Source organism: Theropithecus gelada, chromosome X (genome assembly GCF_003255815.1).
Source record: "Theropithecus gelada isolate Dixy chromosome X, Tgel_1.0, whole genome shotgun sequence".
Lineage (NCBI taxonomy): Eukaryota > Metazoa > Chordata > Mammalia > Primates > Cercopithecidae > Theropithecus > Theropithecus gelada.
This window is the reverse complement of record NC_037689.1, coordinates 98,299,338-98,316,744: the sequence shown is the minus strand read 5'-3', so window position 1 is coordinate 98,316,744 and position 17,407 is coordinate 98,299,338.

The window sequence follows — 17,407 nt, the reverse complement described above, 5'->3', positions numbered from 1 at the left end:
AATAAATGAAATAATAAAGAAAAGAGAAGTAATAAATGAAATTGAAATGAAAAAAATACAAAAGATCAATGAAACAAAAGGTTGGTTTCTTGAAAAGTTAAACCATATTGACAAACCTTTAGCTAGACTAACAAAGAAGAAAAGAGCGTAGACCCAAATAAATAAAATCAGAAATGAAAAAGGAGATATTACAAATGATACTGCAGAAATTCCAAGGACCATTAATGGCCACTATGAATAACTGTATACCAATAAATTGGAAAATCTAAACGAAATGGACAAATTCCTAGACACGTAGAAGCTACTATGATTGAACCAGGAAGAAATCCAAAAGCTGAACAGACCAATAAGAAGTAACAAAATCAAAGCTGTAATAAAAAGTTTCCCAGTAAAGAAAAGCCTGGGACCTGATGGCTTAGCAGGTGAATGCTAAGAAACATTTAAACAAGAACTTCTACCAATTCTAAGCAAACTATTTGAAAAATAGAGAAGGATGGAATACTTCCAAACTCATTCTATGAGGCTAGTAGTACCCAGATACCAAAACCAGACAAAGACACATCAAAAAAAGAAAACTATAGGCTAATATATCTGATGTACTGATGTAAGCTTCCTCAACAAAATACTAGCAAACCAAATTTAACACTACACTAGAAAGATCATTCATCATGATCAAGTGGGATTTATCTCTGGGATGCAAGTATGGTTCAACATACACAAATCAATCAATTTGATACATCATATTAACAGAATGAAAGAAAAAACCATATGATCATTTCAAATGATGCTGAAAAAGCATTTGATAAAATTCAGCATGCTTTTATGATAAAATCCCAGAAAAACTGGGTATAGAAGGAACATATCTCAACATAATAAAAAGCCATATGCTACAGATCCACAGCTAGTATTATACTGAATGGGGAAGAACTGAAAGATCTGGAATGCGACCAGGAAGCCTATTGTCATCACTGTTATTTATCATAGTACTGGAAGTCCTAGCTACAGCAATCAAATGAGAAAGAAAGAAAGGGTATCCAAACTGGAAAAGAAGAAGTCAAATTATCCTCATTTGCAGATGATATGATCTGATAGTTGGAAAAATCTAAAGACTCTGCAAGAAAAGTCATAGAAGTGATAAGCAAATTCAGTAAAGTTTTGGGATACAAAATCAACACACAAAAATCAATAGCATTTCTATATGCCAACAGTGAGCAATGTGAAAGAGACATTAAAAGTAATCCCATTTAGTATAGCCACACATAAAATTAAATACCTAGGAATTAACCAAAGAAGTGAAAGATCTCTAAATAAAAACTATAAAACACTGATGAAGGAAATTGAAGAGGACACCAAAGGATGGAAAAATATTTCATGTTCATGGATTGGAAGAATCAATATTGTTAAAATGTCCATACTACCGAAAGCAATCTACAGATTCAATGCAATCCTTATCAAAATACCAACGACATTCTTCACAGAAACAGAAAAAAACAAACAGTCCTAAAATGTATATGAATTTATATGGAACCACAAAAGACCCAGAATAGCCAAAGCTATCCTGAGCAAAAAGAACAAACCTGGAGGAATCACATTACCTGACTTCAATTTATACTACAGAGCTACAGTCACCAAAACAGCATGGTACTGGCATAAAAACAGACACATAGACCAAAGGAACAGAATATAGAACAGAGACACAAATCCACAGAATTGCAGCGAACCCATTTTTGACAAAGGTGCCAAAAATATACACTGGGGAAGACAGTCCTTTCCATAAATGGTGCTGGAAAAACTGGATGTCTATATACAGAAGAAAGAAACTTGACCCCTATCTCTTTCTATATATAAAAATCAAATCAAAATGGGTTAAACAGTTAAATCTGAGACCTCAAACTATGAAACTACTATAAGAAAACACTGGGGGAAGTCTCTAGGGCATTGGGCAAAGATTTCTTGAACAATGCCCCACAAGTACAGGAAACCAACCCCAAAATGCACAAATGGGATCACATGAAGTTAAAAAGCTTCTGTACAGTGAAGGAAACAATCAGCAAAGTGAAGAGAAAACCCACAGAATGGGAGAAAATATTTGCAAACTATCCCTCTGACAAGGGATTAATAAGCAGAAAATATAAGGAGCTCTGACAACTCTATAGGAAAAAAATCTAATAATCCACTGAAAAATTGAGCAAATGATTTGAGTAGACATTTCTCAAAAGAAGACCTACAAATGGCAAACAGACATGAAAAGGTGTTCAACATCATTGATCATTAGAGAAATGGAGATCAAAACTAGAATGAGCTACCATCTCACTCCAGTTAAAATGATTTATATCCAAAAGACAGGCAATAACAGATGCTGTTGAGAATGTGGAGAAAAGGGAACACTTGTATACTACTGGTGAGAATGTAAATTAGTACAACTACCATGGAGAACAGTTTGGAAGAAGTTCCTTGAAAAATTAAAAATAGAGGTATCATGTGATCCAGCAATCCCACTGCTGGATATATACCCCAAAGAAAGGAAATAAGTATATCAAAGAGATATCTGCACTCCTATGTTTGCTGCAGCAATTTGCGATACCTAAGATTTGTAAGCAACGTAAATGTCTATCAACAGATGGATGAATAAAGAAAATGTGGTATGTATACACAATGGAGTACTATTCAGCCACAAAAAGAATGAAATCCAGTCATTTGCAACAACATGGATGGAACTGGAGATCACTGAGTTAGTTGAAATAAGCCAGGCACAGAAATACAAACATTGCATATTTTCACTTATTTGTGGGATCTAAAAATCAAAACAATTAAACTCATGGAGGTAGAGAGTAGAAGGATGGTTACCAGAGGCTGGGAAGAATAGTGGGGAGTGGGTGGGAAGTGGGGATGATTAATGGGTAGAAAAAAATAGAAAAAATAAATAAGACCTACTATTTGATAGCACAACAGGGTGACTATAGCCAATAATAACTTAATTGTACTTTAAAATAAAGAGTGTAATTGGATTGTTTGTAACACAAAGGATAAATACTTGAGGGGATGAATACCCCATTCTCCATGATGTGATTATTTTACATTGTATGACTATCAAAATATCTCATGTAACCCATAAATATACATACCTACTATGTACTCACAAAAATTAAAAATATAAAATTTTAAAAATAAAATTAAAAAATACGGAATGAATATAGAATACATGAGCAAAATGGAGGGCTTAAATGGTGGATCCGCAAGATCTCCTACATGTTTAATATTCTATTTCATTTCATCCCCTTATTAAAAAAAAAAAATACTAAGGCCAGGCGCGGTGGCTCACTCCTATAATCTCAGTACTTTGGGAGGCGGAGGTGGGTGGATCACAAGGTCAGGAGATTGAGAACATCCTGGCTAACAGGGTGAAACCCCGTCTCTACTAAAAATACAAAAAAATTAGCCAGGCAGGGTGGCTAGTGCCTGTAGTGCCAGCTACTCGGGAGGCTGAGGCAGGACAAGGACCTGAACTCAGGAGGCGGAGCTTGCAGTGAGCCGAGATTGCGTCACTGCACTCCAGCCTCGCGATAGAGTGAGACTCCCCCAGCCATAGACCGAGACTCTGTTTCAAAAAAAAAAAAGTGTCCGGAATTGGTGGGTTCTTGGTCTCGCTGACTTCAAGAATGAAGCCACGGACCCTCGCGGTGAGTGTTACAGTTCTTAAAGATGGTGTGCTGGGAGTTTGTTTCTTCAGATGTTCAGATGTGAGTGCTAGAAAAGTTCTCCAAGTCCCCACTAGACCCAGGAGCCCAGCTGGCTTCACCTAGTGGATCCCGCACCAGGGCCCCAGGCGGAGCTCCCAGGCGGAGCTCCCAGCCAGTTTCCAGCGGCAGGCCCGTACTCCTCAGCCCTTGAGCGGTTGATGGGACCCGGTGCCGCAGAGCAGGGGGCGGCGCTCGTGGGGGAGGCTCAGCCGAGCAGGAGTCCACAGCGCGGGAAGGGGAGGGCGCCGGCAGGCCGGCACTGCTGGGGGACCGGCGCACCCTCCGCAGCTGCTGGCCCGGGTGCTAAGTCCCTCACTTCCCCTCGCGGCAGCGCCGGCCTGCCGCTCGGAGTGCAGGGCCCACCGAGCCCACGCCTACCCGGAACTTGCGCTGGCCGGTAAGCGCCTTGCGCTGCTTCCCTTCCTGCCCGCGCCTCTCCCTGCACACCTCCCAGCAAGCAGAGGGAGCTAGCTCTGGCCTGGCCGGTCCAGAGAGGGGCTCCCACAGTGCGCAAGTGGGCTGAAGGGCTCCTCAAGGCGGCCAGAGTGGTCGCGGAGGCCGAGGAGGCGCTGAGAGTGAGCGAGGACTGCTAGGGCTGCCAGCACGCTGTCACCTCTCAATACTAAAAGCATTTACACAGTATGTGATGCAGGTAAGGGAAGCCGTGGACATGAAAGATCAGACTTCACTTACTTCATAATTTTTGATGAACAATGCCTAGCTAACTCAGACTAGAGGGACAACATTTATTCATTTGTTCACTCTGCAAACATTTTTTGAGGGCCTAACCTGTGCTAAGCACTGTACTAGGCTCTGATGGTACATGTGATAATAATAGCTAACCTTTTCCTATTTGAGTACCTGGGCCTATTTTAAATGCCTGATGTGTAACTATTCAGCACATTGGTATTGAGCACTTATTGTGTGCTAGGTATGTTCTGGGCACTGGGGTTATATTGTTGAGCAGAACAGACAAAAATTATGTCCTTGTAGGACTTATAATCTCATTTTTATAACACGTTTATAAGATTGATTCTAACATTAGCCCCATTTTATCAATGAGGAAACAGATACAGAGAGGTAAAGATCTCACTGGCAGTAAATAGCAGAGCCAGGCTTGAACCTAGGTAGTATGGTTCTATAAATGGCTTTTAACAGTTGCATTCTACTGCTTTTCAAAGAGGAATATGAGTCTTTGCACTTAGGGGCTCATGGACTATTTGGGGAGAGAGGCAAAAAAATTAATCATTGTAAAACAACAAAAATAGCAGTAGCTAACACCTATGAGTGCTTACTATGTTTCAGTCCTTGTGTGAAGAGTTTGACATGTTTTCTTTCATTTCAACTTCCTAACAACCCCCTAAAATAGATAACATTATGATTTCCATTTTATACGTGAAACAGCTGTCACGTTCCACATCCCATGTCCTTAACCACCTTGGTAATACATTACACAAATACATGAACACAGAGTCCTGCATACAGAATAACAACGTTGTAACCTCCCCATGCCCAGCCCTCTTTCCCACTTACTTTCAAACCAAAAGTCTCATTTCTTGATCTTTGGTAGTGTGTTCACACTGTAGGAGCTAGGTATTTTGCTGTGAGAGCTTTGAAAGGCCAACTAAATTAGCTGTTCCATTTCTGATTTTATTGCTGACCCAATGTCGCTAAAGGTCAGCTAGGTTTGTGATGGTACTAAAGGCTGCTTTTATATATATATATATATATATTTTTTATTTTTATTTTTATTTTTATTTTTTTTAATTTATTTATTATTATTATACTTTAAGTTGTAGGGTACATGTGCATAACGTGCAGGTTTGTTACATATGTATACTTGTGCCATGTTGGTGTGCTGCACCCATCAACTCGTCATTTGCATCAGGTATAACTCCCAATGCAATCCCTCCCCCCTCCCCCTCCCCATGATAGGCCCCGGTGTGTGATGTTCCCCTTCCTGAGTCCAAGTGATCTCATTGTTCAGTTCCCACCTATGAGTGAGAACATGCGGTGTTTGGTTTTCTGTTCTTGTGATAGTTTGCTAAGAATGATGGTTTCCAGCTGCATCCATGTCCCTACAAAGGACGCAAACTCATCCTTTTTTATGGCTGCATAGTATTCTATGGTGTATATGTGCCACATTTTCTTAATCCAATCTGTCACTGATGGACATTTGGGTTGATTCCAAGTCTTTGCTATTGTGAATAGTGCTGCAATAAACATACGTGTGCATGTGTCTTTATAGCAGCATAATTTATAATCCTTTGGGTATATACCCAGTAATGGGATGGCTGGGTCATATGGTACATCTAGTTCTAGATCCTTGAGGAATCGCCATACTGTTTTCCATAATGGTTGAACTAGTTTACAATCCCACCAACAGTGTAAAAGTGTTCCTATTTCTCCACATCCTCTCCAGCACCTGTTGTTTCCTGACTTTTTAATGATCGCCATTCTAACTGGTGTGAGATGGTATCTCATTGTGGTTTTGATTTGCATTTCTCTGATGGCCAGTGATGATGAGCATTTTTTCATATGTCTGTTGGCTGTATGAATGTCTTCTTTTGAGAAATGTCTGTTCATATCCTTTGCCCACTTTTTGATGGGGTTGTTTGTTTTTTTCTTGTAAATTTGTTTGAGTTCTTTGTAGGTTCTGGATATTAGCCCTTTGTCAGATGAGTAGATTGCAAAAATTTTCTCCCATTCTGTAGGTTGCCTGTTCACTCTGATGGTAGTTCCTTTTGCTGTGCAGAAGCTCTTTAGTTTAATGAGATCCCATTTGTCAATTTTAGCTTTTGCTGCCGTTGCTTTTGGTGTTTTAGACATGAAGTCTTTGCCCATGCCTATGTCCTGAATGGTACTACCTAGGTTTTCCTCTAGGATTTTTATGGTATTAGGTCTAACATTTAAGTCTCTAATCCATCTTGAATTAATTTTCGTATAAGGAGTAAGGAAAGGATCCAGTTTCAGCTTTCTACTTATGGCTAGCCAATTTTCCCAGCACCATTTATTAAATAGGGAATCCTTTCCCCATTTCTTGTTTTTCTCAGGTTTGTCAAAGATCAGATGGCTGTAGATGTGTGGTATTATTTCTGAGGACTCTGTTCTGTTCCATTGGTCTATATCTCTGTTTTGGTACCAGTCCCATGCTGTTTTGGTTACTGTAGCCTTGTAGTATAGTTTGAAGTCAGGTAGCGTGATGCCTCCAGCTTTGTTCTTTTGACTTAGGATTGTCTTGGAGATGCGGGCTCTTTTTTGGTTCCATATGAACTTTAAAGCAGTTTTTTCCAATTCTGTGAAGAAACTCATTGGTAGCTTGATGGGGATGGCATTGAATCTATAAATTACCTTGGGCAGTATGGCCATTTTCACGATACTGATTCTTCCTATCCATGAGCATGGTATGTTCTTCCATTTGTTTGTGTCCTCTTTTATTTCACTGAGCAGTGGTTTGTAGTTCTCCTTGAAGAGGTCCTTTACATCCCTTGTAAGTTGGATTCCTAGGTATTTTATTCTCTTTGAAGCAATTGTGAATGGAAGTTCATTCATGATTTGGCTCTGTGTTTGTCTGTTATTGGTGTATAAGAATGCTTGTGATTTTTGCACATTAATTTTGTATCCTGAGACTTTGCTGAAGTTTCTTATCAGCTTAAGGAGATTTTGGGCTGAGACAATGGGGTTTTCTAAATATACAATCATGTCATCTGCAAACAGGGACAATTTGACTTCTTCTTTTCCTAACTGAATACCCCTGATTTCTTTCTCTTGCCTAATTGCCCTAGCCAGAACTTCCAACACTATGTTGAATAGGAGTGGTGAGAGAGGGCATCCCTGTCTTGTGCCAGTTTTCAAAGGGAATTTTTCCAGTTTTTGCCCATTCAGTATGATATTGGCTGTGGGTTTGTCATAAATAGCTCTTATTATTTTGAGGTACGTTCCATCAATACCGAATTTATTGAGCGTTTTTAGCATGAAGGGCTGTTGAATTTTGTCAAAAGCCTTTTCTGCATCTATTGAGATAATCATGTGGTTCTTGTCTTTGGTTCTGTTTATATGCTGGATTATGTTTATTGATTTGCGAATGTTGAACCAGCCTTGCATCCCAGGGATGAAGCCCACTTGATCATGGTGGATAAGCTTTTTGATGTGTTGCTGAATCCGGTTTGCCAGTATTTTATTGAGGATTTTTGCATCGATGTTCATCAGGGATATTGGTCTAAAATTCTCTTTTTTTGTTGTGTCTCTGCCAGGCTTTGGTATCAGGATGATGTTGGCCTCATAAAATGAGTTAGGGAGGATTCCCTCTTTTTCTATTGATTGGAATAGTTTCAGAAGGAATGGTACCAACTCCTCCTTATACCTCTGGTAGAATTCAGCTGTGAATCCATCTGGTCCTGGACTTTTTTTGGTTAGTAGGCTATGAATTATTGCCTCAATTTCAGAGCCTACTATTGGTCTATTCAGGGATTCAACTTCTTCCTGGTTTAGTCTTGGAAGAGTGTAAGTGTCCAGGAAATTATCCATTTCTTCTAGGTTTTCCAGTTTATTTGCATAGAGGTGTTTAGAGTATTCTCTGATGGTAGTTTGTATTTCTGTGGGGTCGGTGGTGATATCCCCTTTATCATTTTTAATTGCGTCGATTTGATTCTTTTCTCTTTTCTTCTTTATTAGTCTTGCTAGTGGTCTGTCAATTTTGTTGATCTTTTCAAAAAACCAACTCCTGGATTCATTGATTTTTTGGAGGGTTTTTTGTGTCTCTATCTCCTTCAGTTCTGCTCTGATCTTAGTTATTTCTTGCCTTCTGCTAGCTTTCGAATGTGTTTGCTCTTGCTTCTCTAGTTCTTTTAATTGCGATGTTAGAGTGTCAATTTTTGATCTTTCCTGCTTTCTCTTGTGGGCATTTAGTGCTATAAATTTCCCTCTACACAGTGCTTTAAATGTGTCCCAGAGATTCTGGTATGTTGTATCTTTGTTCTCATTGGTTTCAAAGAACATCTTTATTTCTGCCTTCATTTCGTTATGTACCCAGTAGACATTCAGGAGCAGGTTGTTCAGTTTCCATGTAGTGGAGCGGTTTTGATTGAGTTTCTTAGTCCTGAGTTCTAGTTTGATTGCACTGTGGTCTGAGAGACAGTTTGTTATAATTTCTGTTCTTGTACATTTGCTGAGGAGTGCTTTACTTCCAATTATATGGTCAATTTTGGTGTAAGTACGATGTGGTGCTGAGAAGAATGTATATTCTGTTGATTTGGGGTGGAGAGTTCTATAGATGTCTATTAGGTCTGCTTGCTGCAGAGATGAGTTCAATTCCTGGATATCCTTGTTAACTTTCTGTCTTGTTGATGTGTCTAATGTTGACAGTGGAGTGTTGAAGTCTCCCATTATTATTGTATGGGAGTCTAAGTCTCTTTGTAAGTCTCTAAGGACTTGCTTTATGAATCTGGGTGCTCCTGTATTGGGTGCATATATATTTAGGATAGTTAGCTCTTCCTGTTGAATTGATCCCTTTACCATTATGTAATGGCCTTCTTTGTCTCTTTTGATCTTTGATGGTTTAAAGTCTGTTTTATCAGAGACTAGGATTGCAACCCCTGCTTTTTTTTGTTCTCCATTTGCTTGGTAAATCTTCCTCCATCCCTTTATTTTGAGCCTATGTATGTCTCTGCGTGTGAGATGGGTCTCCTGAATACAGCAGACTGATGGGTCTTGACTCTTTATCCAGTTTGCCAGTCTGTGTCTTTTAATTGGAGCATTTAGTCCATTTACATTTAAGGTTAAGATTGTTATGTGTGAACTTGATCCTGCCATTATGATATTAACTGGTTATTTTGCTCGTTAGTTGATGCAGTTTCTTCCTAGCCTCAATGGTCTTTACATTTTGGCATGTTTTTGCAATGGCTGGTACCGGTTGTTCCTTTCCATGTTGAGTGCTTCCTTCAGGGTCTCTTGTAAGGCAGGCCTAGTGGTGACAAAATCTCTAAGCATTTGCTTATCTGTAAAGGATTTTATTTCTCCTTCACTTATGAAACTTAGTTTGGCTGGATATGAAATTCTGGGTTTAAAATTCTTTTCTTTAAGAATGTTGAATATTGGCCCCCACTCTCTTCTGGCTTGTAGAGTTTCTGCCGAGAGATCTGCTGTGAGTCTGATGGGCTTCCCTTTGTGGGTAACCCGACCTTTCTCTCTGGCTGCCCTTAAGATTTTTTCCTTCATTTCAACTTTGGTGAATCTGGCAATTATGTGTCTTGGAGTTGCTCTTCTCGAGGAGTATCTTTGTGGCGTTCTCTGTATTTCCTGGATTTGAATGTTGGCCTGCCCTACTAGGTTGGGGAAGTTCTCCTGGATGATATCCTGAAGAGTGTTTTCCAACTTGGTTCCATTTTCCCCCTCACTTTCAGGCACCCCAATCAGACGGAGATTTGGTCTTTTTACATAATCCCATACTTCTTGCAGGCTTTGTTCATTTCTTTTTCTTCTTTTTTCTTTTGGTTTCTCTTCTCGCTTCATTTCATTCATTTGATCCTCAATCGCTGATACTCTTTCTTCCAGTTGATCGAGTCGGTTACTGAAGCTTGTGCATTTGTCACGTATTTCTCATGTCATGGTTTTCATCTCTTTCATTTCGTTTATGACCTTCTCTGCATTAATTAATCTAGCCATCAATTCTTCCACTTTCTTTTCAAGATTTTTAGTTTCTTTGCGCTGGGTACGTAATTCCTCCTTTAGCTCTGAGAAATTTGATGGACTGAAGCCTTCTTCTCTCATCTCATCAAAGTCATTCTCCGTCCAGCTTTGATCCATTGCTGGCGATGAGCTGCGCTCCTTTGCCGGGGGAGATGTGCCCTTATTTTTTGAATTTCCAGCTTTTCTGCCCTGCTTTTTCCCCATCTTTGTGGTTTTATCTGCCTCTGGTCTTTGATGATGGTGATGTACTGATGGGGTTTTGGTGTAGGTGTCCTTCCTGTTTGATAGTTTTCCTTCTAACAGTCAGGACCCTCAGCTGTAGGTCTGTTGGAGATTGCTTGAGGTCCACTCCAGACCCTGTTTGCCTGGGTATCAGCAGCAGAGGCTGCAGAAGATAGAATATTTCTGAACAGCGAGTGTACCTGTCTGATTCTTGCTTTGGAAGCTTCCTCTCAGGGGTGTACTCCACCCTGTGAGGTGTGGGGTATCAGACTGCCCCTAGTGGGGGATGTCTCCCAGTTAGGCTACTCAGGGGTCAGGGACCCGCTTGAGCAGGCAGTCTGTCCCTTCTCAGATCTCAACCTCCGTGTTGGGAGATCCACTGCTCTCTTCAAAGCTGTCAGACAGAGTCCTTTGCGTCTGCAGAGGTTTCTGCTGCTTTTTTGTTGTTGTTGTTGTTGTTGTTGTTGTGTAGCTGTGCCCTGTCCCCAGAGGTGGAGTCTACAGAGACAGGCAGGTTTCCTTGAGCTGCTGTGAGCTCCACCCAGTTGGAGCTTCCCAGCAGCTTTGTTTACCTACTTAAGCCTCAGCAATGGCGGGCGCCCCTCCCCCAGCCTCGCTGCTGCCTTGCCGGTAGATCACAGACTGCTGTGCTAGCAATGAGGGAGGCTCCATGGGCGTGGGACCCTCCCGGCCAGGTGTGGGATATGATCTCCTGGTGTGCCTGTTTGCTTAAAGCGCAGTATTGGGGTGGGAGTTACCCGATTTTCCAGGTGTTGTGTGTCTCAGTTCCCCTGGCTAGGAAAAGGGATTCCCTTCCCCCTTGCGCTTCCCAGGTGAGGCGATGCCTAGCCCTGCTTCAGCTCTCGCTGGTAGGGCTGCAGCAGCTGACCAGCGCCGATCGTCCGGCACTCCCCAGTGAGATGAACCCAGTACCTCAGTTGAAAATGCAGAAATCACCGGTCTTCTGTGTCGCTGGCGCTGGGAGTTGGAGACTGGAGCTGTTCCTATTCGGCCATCTTGCTCCGCCCCCACCTAAAGGCTGCTTTTATAATAGCAGTTTTTTTTTTGGAGACAGAATCTTGTTCTGTCGCACAGGCTGGAGGGCAGTGGTGCGATCTTGGCTCACTGCAACCTCTGCCTCCCAGGTTCAAGCGATTCTTCTGCCTCAGCCTCCTGAGTAGCTGGGATTACAGGTGCTGCCACCATGCCTGGCTAATGTTTGTATTTTTAGTAGAGGCGGGGGTTTCATCATATTGGCCAGGCTGGTCTTGAACTCCTGACCTCAGGTAATCCACCCTTCTCAGCCTCCCAAAGTGTTGGGATTACAGGGGTGAGCCACCGTGCCTGGCCTCATAATAGCATTTTGTAGGACATTTCAAAAATGGCACTCGCTCCCTGGGTGAAGAAGCAGTATGGTATGGTGGCTAAAGTTGTCATCTTTAGGCTTATACAGACCAGAGTTCAAATCCAGTCTACTCCCTGTTTCCAGTTGAGTGACCTTGGGCAAGTTATCTACCTTTTTACTACTTTAGATTCCTAGCACCCAAAGCAAATTTTTCTAGATACAGTCTCTAAAGGAGGGAAAAGTCAATATTGAAAAAAAAATTAGGCCTGGCGCGGTGGCTCAGGCCTGTAATCCCAGCACTTTGGGAGGCCGAGACGGGTGGATCACGAGGTCAGGAGATCGAGACCATCCTGGCTAACCCGGTGAAACCCCGTCTCTACTAAAAAATACAAAAAAACTAGCCAGGTGAGGTGGCCTGTAGTCCTAGCTACTGGGGAGGCTGAGGCAGGAGAATGGCGTGAACCCAGGAGGCGGAGCTTGCAGTTAGCCAAGATCCGGCCACTGCACTCCAGCCTGGGTGACAGAGCGAGACTCCGTCTCAAAAAAAAAAAAAAAAAAAAAAAAAAAAAAAATTAGGAGAGCTACTTATTTTTTCAGTGCTCTCTCTCTCTGTATTTGTGTGCATGTGTGTGTACGCACATGCCTGTGGGTATGAAAGTATAAACTCAATCGCACTGCCACCAATCTCACAGGCCAATTGACTAGAATATTAAAAAGTATCCTTGCCACTCATCCTTTACAATTTTCCCTTTAGAAAGTGGTATATAACAGAATTACACACAAACTGTATTTCATATCTATCCTAATAATGAGTTCATTCTTGACCACATTTGTTAAAATGAATATGAAATAATTATTTGCCACTTAGCAAATGTTAGCCAACTTTACATCCATATCTAGTTATCATGTGACAGTTGAGCATTGATAGTTATTGCTGGATATTAGCAGTTTTACAGAGCTTCACTTAAAATGTGTGCTGCCTCACAATCTGTTGGCAGAAAAAGTATAGCAAAGCAAATGACAGGAGAATAGATTATAATGGAGTCTGATGGTTCATCTTTAAAAGAGAAACCTATTTCCAGAGAGAACATCTGCTCTCAATGCAGAGTGCGGGGCCATAGCTGGGGCTGCTATACTTTTAGCAGATGGAAGTGGGGTGGACTGAAAATTCACAGAGCATTGGAGACTGAAGTTTGTCACCTCACCAGATTGCTTTCTGAGTATTTCCTTGTCTAGCAGCTTTGAACCTGCAAATGCCAAGTGAGTACACATTGTCTTCTGAGTAAAAAACCTTCCCAGGTGTCAATGTCAACACTAATTTTTTGTTAAGAGACCCATGGCTCAGATAGTTACATGTTTCCCCTGTACTGTGTACATGTAAATATCACAGTCCATTTGTCTGTGGATACATTAGTAAGAATTGAATGATAAACTCATGGCTATCATATTAGGATATAACCTAGCAGGTCAATTAACTCACTTCCTTCTAACCATGGTAGCATTCTTCCCTCAACAATCAGTCTGGCCTTTGAGCAGTTTCATTTTAGAGGAAAAGCATTTGCAAAGTTTCTTTTCACATAAGGCCATTAGCCTCGTGATTGTAGTACGCTTTCATTCTTCCTTCTCCCCACCTTTTTTTTGGTCAATAGTTCTCTTAAGATAATGAAATCCATACTGTGTTAAATTGCTCAAAGATCTAAAAGTAAAATCTTACTATAATGTGACAGGGCCGTGCTAAAAGAATATTGTGTTAGTAACTTTCCATTATATTAACTTACTATTGTGGCTGGAAGTGAAAAAAGCTGAGGCTTTTAACAATGTAGCGAGTTTTTTTAAAAGCCTCAATTAAAGACAGGTAGCAGTATTCTGAGGGTTAAATTTAACATAATATAGTAGGTATATTTTAAAAATGGCAGTAAAATGTGATTTGGGGACTCTCAAACTTTATGCTGAAGTGTCATTTCTATCTCTAACAGGAAAGGATCATATATTTAATATATTTGGCTTGGTACCGGTGTCTGATAGGCTAATGGACACTAGAAATATGTAGAGGGATAGATTTAGATAAAAGAGGCTAGTGATTCATGCTCACTTATCAAATAATGTTTCATTGAGAGTTATGAATAAGCCATAATAAACAGAGATATGATTTGTAGCTGAGCATCAATAAAAGAAGATTAATATGAGTAGTGAAAAAAATAAGCAATAACCAGAAGAGATCAAAAAATTACTTTAAGTAAAAGACTTTTCATCACTCTCCCTTTTGTGTCTGGAAATAAGAGGTTTTTTTTTTTTGTGTGTGTGTGTGTGTGTGTGTGTGTGTGTTTAAATTTTTAAGCAATTAAGTGCTTTGGCAATAATATTATATATCACATCTTAAATATGTATAAACTCTCCTGGAGTTACAGGGCACTTCACTTTGTATTACTTAACAGCCTCAAAATCTTGAATGTCCACCTAGTCTGTTGAATGAACTGTGCTAGGTGCCATGGGAAGAACTAAAAGGTATACCGTGATTTCTTTCACATATGAAATGAGAGAGCTCAGAGCCCTGTCCAATATGTTTTTCTTTCTATAGCCTCTAAATTCATCCAACATGTGGCAATCTTCAATACCAGGGCAGTTTGAAGGGTCTGCTTAACAGCAATGAGATTTTAATCTAAAGAGCCAAGTAGTGCCACATATATTTTTCAAGGTAACAGCATTCCCATAAATCTAACTCATCCAATAGAGCTAAAAATGCAATTCGTATGAATTTACAGATGCATAAAAACCAGGGTCATGAGATCTGGATTTGGGTATAAGAAGGAATACCATGGTGTTTGCTGTATTTGTCGTATGTCTGTAGTCACATATCCTAATGCTCTAATCATTTGGATGATGGATTTTTTCCCCTAAGTCTTTGTGCATATTTTAGTAATTTGTTGATGGTCATAAATATTTGGACATAAAGTTTGGAATATCAAGGCTCTTTGGCATTGTGCACACGCATGTGTGTGTGTTAAAAATTTTCGAACAGAAAGTATCAAGTTTCTTCAAAGAGTTCTTTTCACTCACTTTTGACATTTCTGATTCTAAGCAATACAAATAGATAGAACCTGCCGTGTATTGAGCCTCCTTTGAAACTGGCCCTGGGATTTTTCCTCTCTTCTGTAGATTTCTTTTTTTTTTTTTTTGTGGTGTTTGGGATTTTATCAACAGTGGCTTGAGCTCTTGCTCAAGGTGGTAAGAACAGCTTATAATATAATAACTCCTAGCTTTCTTATCAGATATTAAGAATAGGGGTGCTCATCAGAAACAGTAATAGCTAACATTATCAGGTGCTTACTATGACCAGGCTTTGCTTTAATTTTTTCACATAATTAATTTTACTTAGTCCTCACCATAACCCTATGACTTAAGTAATATTACCCTTATTTTGCATTTGAGATAACTGAGGCCCAGAGAGTTTAAATAACTTGCATACAAACTGATGGTCTTAAGTGACAAAACTGGGTGTCATACCCAAGCAGCCTGGCTTCAGAGCCCAAGAAAGTAAATATTTCACTAAACTGCCTTACCCCTAGAGAGTTTTGTTGACAGACCTGAGAGTGGTGTGGTCCGGTCATCGTTATTTTAAAAAAATCTCCTGTTGGAATTCTGGTGAGCTTCCAGAGTTTAGATGCTCTGTTTGAAAGCAAGCTGACCTGGCTTCTTTGAAAAAGAGCCAGTACCCAGGTCTGAAGGGAAAATGGAGGCAGACAGCAGACATGCTTATGAGCCATCTGATGATAAACACCCACCATATGGTCAAAATGATTCCCACTGCCTCACAGTGAGGGAAGAAGACACTTTTGCGTATGAAATGCACTGTTTATTTTCTTGTGCAGTGGTTTCAGTTCAAATTAAATGTTTCACGTCAGACAAGGAACTAATAACAAATGATCTCCTCCCTCAGTGGTGCAGTAACAAATATGTAGTAATTTGAAAGCTGGGAAGAAAATTATTACTCCCAAAGATGCAATAAATACACGATATGTTTAGAGAGTCCTTTGATGAAATGAACACTGAAGGTGCTGCTAGCAGTACTTCTGCTTAAGAAAAAAAAGCATAGTCCAAAAAAAAAAGAAAAAAGGAAGCAGCATTTAAAAATGCTGTCTGATCTGTCAACATTTTGTTAACATGTAATACCTTAAGGACACAACTTAGAAGTAGAATCTTCAGTGAAGCAAAAACTCATTCTTTCTTCACATCACAAGAGATGAAACTAGCAAGTAGAACAGCCAGCCATAAAATTTTGCAGTTTAAAAGCAACTTAGTAAGAAAGGCTGCTTCTGCCCTCTTTCTTATTTTGATTGGTCTCTGAAAAGGGCAATGGCCAAACATTTTGTTTTTCTTCAGAGAAGTGCCCTGATGCCTGCCCTCCCCTCTCCCCAAGACCCATTTCCTTTCTACTCTCTTAGTTCTCACACTATCCTGTGAGATCTGTTTCTTCTTCTCACTGCCAGGCTTTCTGTATCAAGGACTCCAAAGAAATCAGTTACAGCCCATGTATTTGATTGCATCCGGCCCTCATCTCAAGCATTAGCAGAGGCAAGAAAGAAGTCCAAGGCCAGGAATACCTGCCGCTGCTAGTGTCCAGTCCTAGGGAGAGTCCAAGGTTAGGTCTCTGCAAAGGGACTTGCCTACTTAATGCTTGCCATAGCCAGCCTTCTTCCTGGAACCTAGCAGGCAGGATACCACACTAAAAGGCAACAGCGCACCCATGTTGAGATCGGGCTTTTTACCTCTACCTTTTTTATTTAGAAATAAGTATAGATCCACAAGCAGTTACAGAAAAATGTACAGAGAAATCCCATGCACTATTCACCCCTCTGTCCCCAATGTTATCATCTTGCATAAGCATAGTACATTATTAAAACCATGAACTTGACATTGGTATAATCTACAGAGTTTATTCAGATTTCACCAGTTATACATGAACTCATTTGTGTGTATTACTGTGTATGTGTAGTTCTATGCAATTCTATCACTTAATGTAGCTTCATGTAACTACCACCACAAACAATTTGTAGAACTGTTCCATTACATCAAGGCAACCTCTTGCTACCACTTAATAGTTAGCCCTCCCTCCCAAATCTTAGTCTCTGGCAACTACTATCTGTTTTCCATTTATATATTACATTATTTCAAGATTGTTATATAAATGGGATCATAACATGTGTAAACTCTTTTTCACTCAGCATAATTCCCTTGAGGCCCACCAAAGGTGTTACATGTATTCATAATTCCTTCTGTGTTTGCAGAGTAGTATTCCACAATATGAATATACCTTGGTCTGTTTAACCATTCACTTGTTGAAGAACATCTGGGTTGTTTCCAATTTTTGGCTATTACAAATAAAGCTACTTTGAAAATTAGTGCACAGGTCTTT